The sequence below is a fragment of the Poecilia latipinna genome, unplaced genomic scaffold (genome assembly GCF_001443285.1).
Source record: "Poecilia latipinna isolate Pla-1442-1.1 unplaced genomic scaffold, P_latipinna-1.0 Scaffold310, whole genome shotgun sequence".
Lineage (NCBI taxonomy): Eukaryota > Metazoa > Chordata > Actinopteri > Cyprinodontiformes > Poeciliidae > Poecilia > Poecilia latipinna.
In genome coordinates, this window is record NW_015112926.1 from 572058 (window position 1) to 583575 (window position 11518).

The 11518-nt window shown below is 36.5% G+C and overlaps 3 long non-coding RNA genes across 7 annotated transcripts in view; 1 reads left to right on the forward strand and 2 right to left on the reverse strand.

Annotated features, from left to right (window-relative positions):
* LOC106948883 (uncharacterized) overlaps positions 1–641 on the reverse strand; it is a 3798-nt gene extending 3157 nt beyond the window's left edge. Inside the window, exon 1 of the long non-coding RNA XR_001425277.1 lies at positions 590–641. This is a non-coding gene — a long non-coding RNA (uncharacterized LOC106948883). The remainder of the gene's footprint in view (positions 1–589) is intronic.
* LOC106948881 (uncharacterized) overlaps positions 1–1364 on the forward strand; it is a 5215-nt gene extending 3851 nt beyond the window's left edge. For 3 of the 4 annotated variants that reach the window (XR_001425271.1, XR_001425274.1, XR_001425273.1), the window contains 2 exons: positions 968–1136; positions 1224–1364. This is a non-coding gene — a long non-coding RNA (uncharacterized LOC106948881). The remainder of the gene's footprint in view (positions 1–967; positions 1137–1223) is intronic. The other variant, XR_001425272.1, reaches the window with a different exon arrangement.
* A 3708-nt stretch (positions 1365–5072) lies between these two features.
* Positions 5073–10945, reverse strand: LOC106948882 (uncharacterized). 2 transcript variants are annotated; one of them, XR_001425276.1, is made up of 4 exons: positions 10804–10945; positions 10016–10167; positions 6130–6181; positions 5073–5327 (listed from the first exon to the last, which is right to left on the reverse strand). It is a non-coding gene; the product is annotated as an uncharacterized LOC106948882 (long non-coding RNA). The 2 variants fall into 2 exon arrangements; XR_001425275.1 differs by lacking the exon at positions 10804–10945 and having other exon boundaries at positions 10016–10707.
* Between the last annotated feature and the right edge of the window lie 573 nt (positions 10946–11518).

Sequence of the window (11518 nt, forward strand, 5' to 3'; positions counted from 1 at the left end):
TGATGTTCACTACCTTTGGACAATAACAGCTCATGAAGTGTATTTTATTGCTTTGTTTTCAGATTGGAGGAACAGGCTATATTTCAGGACCTTTTCATAGCCAAGGATGAAAACGTAGGAACATTTGTGGACTGTATACACTAATCAACCAAAAATGTAAGACTGCAGATTTTAAATGTATAATAACAGTAAACTTTTAGCCTGTAATAACAGCTTGCCTGACTGAATTGTATGCATTCTAGATTTTGTGGTGGGCAATGGTCAGCAGCCAGGGAGATCTCTCACAGATCCAGAAGCAAACTGGATGAGGAGGCTTGGAGCTAGCGGTGTGTAGACATGCAGTGCTGCTTAGTGCCCTTCGAGATAGTATGAGATATTTGCATAAGCTTTGTTCTTTCAACAAAGGCTGGCCAACAGACAATCACTTTTTTTCCATGGATGTAACCTGCAAGTACTGGCCATATCTTGAAAACTAACAAAAAGCTGTCCTGAGCTCCAACACCTGCTTAAAATGAAGCAATTTATCTCAATTTTCCATGGCAAAGCCCATGAATGTAAGTTAAGGAACAATGACCAGGCATTGTATAACCTTGCTGGTACATACTGCATAAACATCTTTGACACAGTTGATGTTGTTTGTGGATGTTTGGGCAGATACAGATGGACAAAGCTTGTGCCAAGGCTCATTGCAAGATCAGAAAGGAGAAAACATCTTAGCTTTAGAAGATGTTGGTCACTTGAAGACTGATACAGACACAGAAGTTCTGTCTTTGGAAGAGATCCTGTCCGGTCTCTTCCAACATTGCCATGGCAACAATCACACAGTGGTAAGTAAACATACACTAATATGTTTTATACTGTCATCATAGCTGACAGATAATGTGACTAGATACTCCAGGTGTTGACCTCAACTTACAAATTTAAACTTTTAATGAGTTGATTTGTCCTTTTCATAAATGCATTTCAGACTCTCAGTCTTCACACAAGAACAAGGGCAATCGATGACATCATGATGGTAAAGAGACTGGAAGAGGAAAAGAGGATCTTTGTTGATGGACCATCGTTGGAAATCTCTGTCATCCTATGAAGACACTCTAAAGGAGTTTCCCACCTGTTATCAGGAGGTAAATTTAAAAGTAGGTTTTTAAGTAATGCATAATCATACCAAAAGTAAAAGCATCTAAATTTTGTATTTGTATTTTTATTTATGTTCAACTTTAAAGGTTTGTCCTGTGCCCTAACTGACGAAGGTCCAAGAGGTCTCCAGAGCATCATCCTCAGAGAGCTGCAGCACCAACAGATGAAGCTGCAGCTGCTGTATTATCTACAGCAGGGGAGCCCAAAGTGGGTCCTGGAGGCCCGGCATCCTGTATGTTTAAGTTCTCTCCCTGGTTTAACACACCTGCATCAAATGATGGCTCGTTAGAAGGCCTAAGAAGAACATTGACAAGCTGAAAAGGTTGTTTCTACCACCAGGGAGAGAATAAAACATGCAGGATGCCGGGCCACTAGGACCAACTTTGGACACCCCGATCTACAGACTTTGTCAGGAGCAGAGAGCGTTACCTTTGACGACGACTTCAGTAGTGACTGATAATAGTCATATATAGTTTGCTCATAAGTCAATTTGTTCTTGTGCTTTCATGTTTCCAAATGGGAAGTGTTTTATCTTGTTGATTTTTTTTTTAAATAGTTAATTTGTTTGTGCCTTTGTACTTTCTAAAAGGGCTTACTAGAGCTGTAATTACTTCCACATGCATGTCATTGAGTGTGTTTCTTTTTCACTTATGTTTCTGCACATCTAGTGTATTTTCTAGGTAATAAGATAAATTGTAGTTAATTTAATAGTTTTACTATTTTTACTTCAAGTGGAGTAATAACACTTGTGCTTATGTTGAGCAGTTAAAAATGGCTACAATGCTACGTTAAGTAGTCCCAGTGATTCTGTAGTAACTAACATAGCCAAGACATCTTTTTGGATCTTCTACTTTTTTTATTAATATGTGCAGCTCTGACTTATTTCTTAAGCCAAAGAATGCACAAAGTGTGTACTGGTGGAACAATTTCTTATCCTTGGTCAATTGAAAGCGGTTAAGGATGACTGTCAATGTCTTTATTAAAAAGAAATAAGTTAAATAAAATTTCAGTACTTGTCAAAGTGATCTTTTAATGCGGTATTCAGGTATGATTTTGTTTAATGAAATGCATTTATACAAATCGTAAAGGCATGATTTTATAAACAAAACAGCATCTAATTTAGTGGATTCTTCAGGACATGTTCTGAATCCATCAGCTGATGACAAGTCAGTAATGAAGCATATTAAAATGTTGGATGAACAAGAAGTGGTTTCAAGAAATTGTCAGGAGAAATAAGTTGTTCAGCTTTTAGGTACTCTTTAAGGACATATGAAAATGAGTTATAATTGCCTACATACAGTGGAGGCAATTATAGTGGGAGCCATGTCAGCTGCTGGTGTTGGTCCACTGTGTTTTATCAGGGGCAGGTCAATGCAGCAGCTATCAGGAGATTCTGGAGCACTTCATGCTTCCCATCTGGTGAAAAGCTTTATGGAGATGAAGATTTCATTTTTCAGCACAACCTGGCACCTGCTCACAGTGCCAAAACCACTGGTATTACTGACCATGGTGTTACTGTGCTCAGTTGGCCTGCCAACTTTCCTGACCTGAACCCCAGAGAGAATCTGTGGGACATTGTGAAGAGAAAGTTGAGAGACGCAAGACCCAAAACTCTGGATGAGCTTCAAGCCGCTATCGAAGCATCCTGGGCCTCCATGCCGCATTGAAGGCTGCAAAAGGATTCCTGACCAAGTATTGAGTGCATAACTGAACACAATTATTTGAAGGTTAACTTTTTTGGTATTAAAACACATTTCTTTTATTGTTTGGATGAAATATGCTAATTTTTTGAGACAGGGATTTTGGGTTTTCATGAGCTGTATGCCAAAAATTATCAGTATTAAAACAATAAATGACCTGAAATATTTCAGTTGGTGTGCAATGAATCTAAAATATATGAGTTTAATTTTTATCATTACATTATGGAAAATTATGAACTTTTTCACAATATGCTAATTTTTTGAGAAGGACCTGTAGACCTAGCGTTATTTATGCACGTCTAGGTTCAACAGTTGACAGGTGAAAAAGGAAGCTGACTAAGGTTTGGTAGAACTTGCTGTCGGTGTCATTTAGTTGAAATGCTTCAGATTTGGACCTAACTTTGTTTTTAAAACAGAGCGTCCCAACTTAGTGAAATAATCTTAACATTAACTTGGTATTTGGATGCATTTACAAACCAAAAGGGGTAGACCTCTATTTCAACTACAGTAATTAGATGGACACAACTTAACTTACATTCTCTTTATGCCTTTTCTCTGCAAACTTATGAAATGATGAAATGAACCACAGAGGCCTGAGGCCTCAGGCAGATCATTCTTTTTCCACTAGAACAGATTTAGTCGGGCTACAGAGCTCAATTCTAGAGAAAATGCATCTTTGAACCATTACTTTCATAAAGCATTTAAGCCATCTCTACCACTCAATTTGAGATTAGTGATGGAGTTAGGGTTAACCCTAACCCCAATCTAGCCCTACATTGATTTTATATACAGTTTAACGTAGTGTTTCTCTAGGAGAAAAGCACTATGTCAATCAAACATAATTTAGATTACTATACTAATGTAGTTTAAATTACAGTAGACTCAGACTGATTCAATATTAATTTACTAAACTGTAATGTAGAAGGTCTTCAATCTGGGTTTCCTTTCATACACAAAATAAGCTGCAAACTTTAACTTAAATAATTAACCTTAGACAGGTAAACATGCTATTCAAAATACTTCTCCATAAAACTTTTTTTATGTGTAAATACTGATCACACTGAATAAAACACATAATAGCTTCACACAGTTCTACAAGTGTGTAGGAAACGAATCTGTTACACAGTTTAACCTTGCGTCATGCCTTAAAGACAACACACAGGGCAAACTTGACCAGCCTACAATGACGACCAGCTTGTCAGGCAAAAAGTCTTTATAAATCCCATCATGACTCTTTCTGTATCAAACGAACAGTTTCACTACATTTTGAAGTAACATTTCTGAGTGTATCGTTGGCCTTGATCTTATTTGGCAACAGACAAATACGGTTGTCATCTTATTGAAAATCTTATTACCTCCCACAACGTGCTGATAGTGTTCCTTTCTTCTCTTAATTAGTCTGCCGTACGATGGCTGCGTTCCATTTCAGATTCCCGCCGATCAGCCGTACAATTTCTAGAACCAACTATGCGGAGCTGGGATGCTTATAAAAAAGTCTATCTATCTATCTGTCACAAATGCCATACACAATTTTAAACACACAAAATATACATTTGCATTTATATATCTATATACATATATCTATATAGATATACCTGTCCTGATATATATCTACAGATATATATATATATATATATATATATATATATATATATATATATATATATATAAATTTATATTTTGTGTGTTCTTCAAAATTGTGTATGTTATTTGTGACATAGGTTTATTAAAATGTATTGTTCTAATACAGTCAGTTGATCTGGACATTACAATCTATTTTTATTATGCTCTTCATCAATAACTTCACTTAAAGTTGCTGTGTTTAAAAATAAATGTACTGCATTTGAAAGCAATTTTATTATAACATTTTGCAAATACAGTCTTGATTGACAAAATCCATGACACAAAAAATATAATATTAAAATAATAGCTTTTTGAGTTAAAAAAACACTTCTAATTAGTTATATTAAAATCAAGTTGTGCTTATTTTCTTATGTATTTTTATAGACTTTACTTTGTACATCCGCATCAAAACACTCAAAAAGAAATGTGTACAATACCATGTTTAAAGTTTTTAAGACTTTAGGTCATATTTACTGAACAAAATCTACAAACAATTCTGTTCTAAATTTCAAGACTTAATACAGGCACAATACCTGCCTGATGCAGTGACTCAATCAGCCTCACTTAGTCTTTAACAGAACTTGACAAAAATGTGTCAAGTTGTGTAACATAAGCTTACATAACTATTATATTACAACCATAACATTCATTTCAGTGAATGGCCGAAAACAATATTACACAGAAAACTTCGTAAAATGGTCAAACTGCAGTAAAAAAAAAGAAAATAAATTAATACTTTGTAATACAAAAAAGAAAAAGTAACATCATGGAAGGACTTGTTCGCTGTCTGAAGGAAGTGGCACTTGGTGGACAGCAACATGAGAGGATTTACTTGCAGGTTCCCAGGTATCATCCCAGATTTTTCCGCTAGAAAAGAACAACAACAAAATAAGGATGTGGATTTTTTGTGCTGTAAGGTTCACAAATCTCTCTTTCTAAGATGTACACCTGACTTTAAAAGGAGGTAATGTAGCCAAAGTAGGTTCTTTGCCTACATCCACCCAAATGCCAACTAGTACTTACATCTTGTTTTGTCCCAAATATACAATATTATCTTGACTTATTAAGTGTTAAATGATAAACTGACTGCAGTCATTTTTACCACAACACAAACAATGAAAATCTCTCGTAGTGCTTCAGTTTCTTAGAAAAATCTAAAAATCAAAACAGAAAAAAAGTGACAGTTTCAGATTAAATGTCCAACTTATTTGAATTATAAAAGGCACAGTGTTAAATAATAAGTGTTGAATCACCTTTAAAAAGTCCAAATATCAAAATCAGCATTCCTTTGCTGATAAACAGCCTAATTACGATATTTGGAGTTCTATCTCTGTATTTCTATGTTTCTGTGCACATGCTGACTTTGTGTGAATTTGTTTCACCTAAAGATGTTGTGACTTATGTGGTATAAGTATTTATAAGTAAGTTGTAATGCCCGTTTTTGTCCTCATAAAAAAATAAAGACAAATATAAAGCCAGAAAAGGAGCCTGGTAGGCCAGTAATTAAAGCCACAAAGTTTATAAGTAAACAACTGTGCTTATTATTTATCACCCCTCCCCCCATCTACTCATCTTCACACGTGGCAATGTCTCTCAGTGTATCTTGGCATGTTTGACTGGGGTGGGGATACACTGTCACAGGGTGGATTAGTTAAACTTTTAGACTTACCGCATTAGTTCTACGCCCAGGGATTGATTTTGGGTACTACATTACCACCAACCTAAATAAGAAAAGGAGAAAAAAAAACAATTTTAAAAACAAAATAAGAAATGAAGTCAAAGCATGTACACCTGAAAACTGAAAACTAGTGTGGTGACTGTCATATTTTATAATCCTTCTAAACTTTACATGGATTTACACATTTTCTCAAATTAGTTTAACATTAACTTTAACCACTTTACACTGGCCACATAAATGGAAACTAAGCCCAAAACAAGTTGTCTTTGCTTATAAACGGTCTCTATAGTTTTTCTGTTTCTGTGAGAATTTTGACATTTTAGGGCTGGACTCCTTAAGTCGCAAGTTCAGTTTTCTTCTGGGTTCGATTCTCGGCCCGAGGTCTTTCTGCATGGAGTTTGCATGTTCTCCCTCTGCATGGTGGGTTCTTTCCGGGTTCTCCGGCTTCCTCCCACAGTCCAGAAACAAGACAGCCAGGTTAATTGGTTTCTCTAAATTCTCCCTAGGTGTGAGTGTGTGTGTGTGTGTGTGTGTGTGCATGGTTGTGTGTTCTGTCTATTTCTGTGTTGCCCTGTGACAGACTGGCAACCTGTCCTGGGTATACCCTAGCAACACTCCCGACCACAATAGGGACAAGGATATCACAGTCTCTTCCTGGTTCTCTGGTATCATCATTGGATGCTCCTCAGCTATGGTCTCTGTCTGTTCAAAGATCAGGTTCTCAGCTCTTTACTTCTCTTCATCTGGCGTGCAACAGCAATAAATAACAAACAGGAGAAAATAAATTTGCCTGCACTGACGCAAGTTCATTTTTAATTCAAGTAAATGACCTAGCTGCAATCAGTGTATTCAGACAGGGTTCAGAACTTTAAAGATCACAGCCTAGGGGCACTGATGTTTTTAGCAACCCTCCAATATTACAAAGTGGCAACAACAAGCATGACTATAAACATTATTATGTGACTCTACCATGGCTAATTAAACGTATTAAGCACAGGTACAGTGTACAGGAACAATTAGCCTCCAAGAGGCTAATTTAGCTAGCTTCCACCGTATATTTTCCGGCAGAAAAAATGTTCCGGCAGAAAAAATGTTACAAACGTGTCTTCAACCATTCGCATCACAGTCCTACTGCCATTAAGTCCTAAAACTACCATCAGTAATTTTATAACGTAACACTTTGGAGTTATTTTTGGNCAACATTTCTGAGTGTATCGTTGACCTTGATCTTATTTGGCTACAGACAAATACGGTTGTCATCTTATTGAAAACCTTACTACCTCCCACAACGTGCTGATAGTGTTCCTTTCTTCTCTTAATTAGTCTGCCGTACGATGGCTGCGTTCCATTTCAGATTCCCGCCTATCAGCCGTACAAGAATTTCTAGAACCAACTATGCTGAGCTGGGATGCTTATAAAAAGTCTATCTATCTATCTGTCACAAATGCCATACACAATTTTAAACACACAAAATATACATTTGCATTTATATATCTATATACATATATCTATATAGATATACCTGTCCTGATATATATCTACAGATATATATATATATATAAATGTAAATTTATATTTTGTGTGTTCTTCAAAATTGTGTATGGCATTTGTGACATAGGTTTATTAAAATGTGCTGTTGTACTACAGTCAGTTGATCTGGACATTACAATGTATTTTTATCATGCTCTTCATCAATAACTTCACTTAAAGTTGCTGTGTTTAAAAATAAGTACTGCATTTGAAAGCAATTTTATTATAGCATTTTGCAAATACAGTCTTGATTGACAAAATCCATGACACAAAAAAGATATTAAAGTAATAGCTTTTTGAGTTAAAAAAAAACCCCACTTCCAATTAGTTATATTAAAATCAAGTTGTGCTTATTTTGTTATGTATTTTTATAGACTTTACTTTGTACATCCACATCAACATTAAAAACACTCAAAAAGAAGTGTGTACAATACCATGTTTAAAGTTTTTAAGACTTTAGGTCATATTTACTGAACAAAATCTACAAACAATTCTGTTCTAAATTTCAAGACTTAATACAGGCACAATACCTGCCTGATGCAGTGACTCAATCAGCCTCACTTAGTCTTTAACAGAACTTGACAAAAATGTGTCAGTAAACAGCCCAACATAAGCTTACATATATTACAACCATAACATTCATTTCAGTGAATGGCCGAAAACAATATTACACAGAAAACATCGTAAAATGGTCAAACTGCAGTAAAAAAAAAAGAAAAGAAATTAATACTTTGTAATACAAAAAAGAAAACGTAACATCATGGAAGGACTTGTTCTCTGTCTGAAGGAAGTGGCACTTGGTGGACAGCAACATGAGAGCATTTACTTGCAGGTTCCCAGGTATCATCCCATATTTTTCCGCTAGAAAAGAACAACAATAAAATCAGGATGTGGATTTTTTGTTCTATAAGGTTCACAAATCTCTCTAAGATGTATACCTGACTTTAAAAGGAGGTAATGTAGCCAAAGCATCTTCTCTGCCTACATCCACCCAAATGCCAACTAGTACTTACATCTTGTTTTGTCCCAAATATACAATATTATCTTGACTTATTAAGTGTTAAATGATAAACTGACTCCAGTCATTCTTACCACTACACAAACAATGAAAATCTCTTGTAGTGCTTTAGTTTCTTAGAAAAGTCTAAAAATCAAAACAGAAAAAAAGTGAGTTTCAGATTAAATGTGTGGCTTATATTAATTATAAAAGGCATAGTGTTAAATAATAAGTGTTGAATCAGTGTGTCCAAACATCAAAATCAGCATTCCTTTGCTGATAAACGGCCTAATTTCGATATTTGGAGTTCAATCTCTATATTTCTGTGCAAATGCTGACTTTTTGTATGAATTTGTTTCACCCAAAGATGTTGTGACTTATGTGGTACAAGTATTACTGATTCCTGTTGTAATGCCCGTTTTTGTCCTCATAAAAAAATAAAGACAAATAAAGAAAGGAGTCTGGTAGGTCAGTAATTAAAGCCACAAAGTTTATAAGTAAACAACTGTGGTTATTTTTTGCAGACCACTGCCTCTCTTATCACCCCTCCCCCCCATCTACTCCACACGTGGCAATGTCTCTCAGTGTATCTTGGCATGTTTGACTGGGGTGGGGATATACTGTCACAGGCTGGATTAGTTAAACTTTTAGACTTACCGCATTAGTTCTACGACCAGGGATTGATTTTGTGTACTACATTTCCACCAATCTAAATAACAAGAAAAGGAAAAAAAAAACTATTTTAAAAACAAAAGAAGAAATGAAGTCAAAGCGTGTACACTTGAAAACTGAAAACTAGGGTGGTGACTGACATATTTTATAATCCTTCTAAACTTTACTCTTCTTTACATGGATTTACACATTTTCTCAAATTAGTTTAACATTAACTTTAACCACTTTACACTGGCCACATAAATGGAAACTAAGCCCAAAACAAGTTGTCTTTGCTTATAAACGGTCTCTATAGGTTTTCTGTTTCTGTGAGAATTTTGACATTTTAGGGCTGGACTCCTTAAGTCACGAGTTCAGTTTTCTTCTGGGTTCGATTCTCGGCCGGAGGTCTTTCTGCATGGAGTTTGCATGTTCTCCCTCTGGTGGGTTCTTTCCGGGTTCTCCGGCTTCCTCCCACAGTCCAGAAACAAGACAGCCAGGTTAATTGGTTTCTCTAAATTCTCCCTAGGTGTGAGTGTGTGTGTGTGTGTGTGTGTGCATGGTTGTGTGTTCTGTCTGTTTCTGTGTTGCCCTGCGACAGACTGCCAACCTGTCCTGGGTGTACTCCAGCAACACTCCTGACCACACTAGGGACAAGGGTGTAAGAAAATGGATGAATCCACAGAAAACAAAACTTACGCCACCCTGACTTAAGGAGACGGCATGGTCAGCAGGTGACATGAATGCAGATGTGGCTGATCTACGGGCGGGGCTGGGGGAAGGAGAGATGACGGAGCGGGAGGAGAGGCAGTTGGAGAGATGCTTCTGGGTCTTTTCTTCTTCTGAAAAGACTGAGAGGATGGGACAACAGGATGAGAAAGAGGAACAAGATCAGCCACTATTACAGTCTCTTCCTGGTTCTCTGGTATCATCATTGGATGCTCCTCAGTAAGCATCCCAGGCTGCTCCTGACCTATGGTCTGTCTGTTCAAAGATCAGGTTCTCAGCTCTTTACTTCTCTTCATCTGGCTTGCAACAGCAATAAATAGGAGGAAAGAAATTTGCCTGTACTGACGCAAGTTCATTTTTAATTCAAGTAAATGACCTATAGCTGCAATCAGTGTATTCAGACAAAGTTCATAAACAAAATTTAAAGATCATCACAGCCTAGGAGCACTGATGTTTTTAGCAACCCTCCAATATTACAAAGTGGCAACAACAAGCATGACTATAAACATTATGTGACTTTATCACGGCTAATTAAACGTATTAAGCACAGGTACAGTGTACAGGAACAATTAGCCTCCGAGAGGCTAATTTAGCTAGCTTCCACCGTATATTTTCCGGCAAAAAAAATGTTACAAACGTGTCTTCAACCATTCGTATCACAGTCCTACTACCATCAGTAATTTTATAACGTAACACTTTGGAGTTATTTTTGGTTTTAGAGTACAAAAACATTTTGACAGATGCAGATTTCTACTCACCTGAGTGTAAGTGTCGCATATGATGACGTCAGCTTATTCTTCTTCTTGGGTTTTTGTGGGATCCGTCCTTATTTTTATTTCAATCAAACATATTAAAATGTTTACAGAACAGTTTGCATACAATCGCAAACGAAAACACATCTTAATTTTTCTTAAATTTATTTGGTGTAAATCATTGATATACTCAAAAATAGTTTTTTTTTTTTTAAGGCTTTTAAATCAAGCTAACAACCACAACAAAAACCCTCCGGTTTTATATTTTACTGAGTTATTTTTAAATACCGAATTAAAGTCCTTTGACCGATATGTCTGACATGTATTTGTAGTAAATATTCTTAATATCCTGTTCAAACTAGCACATAAATTGTAAATAAAGGTTTTAAAAAAAATAGAATAGACTCGTCATCTTATTCGTTCCTAGGTCGTCAGTATCGGACGCTTAGGGAGCGGTACAGCATTCAATGAGAGAACCCTTCGCGTCACATTTTGACGCCAAGGGGGTACCCTCGGCGTCAATATGTGACGCGGAGGGTACCTGCCCAAGCGTCAATATGTGACGAGTTGGGAGTGAGAATGTGTTGGATAAAAGCAACTGTACTGTCCCGACTTCACTGGGGAGCTCATTCTGCCAAGAACCTTGGCCAAGATAAGCCTCTGTGGGGTCCACAGAGAAAAGGCAGAGCCATCCAGAAATGGAGGCATCTAACGATTACAA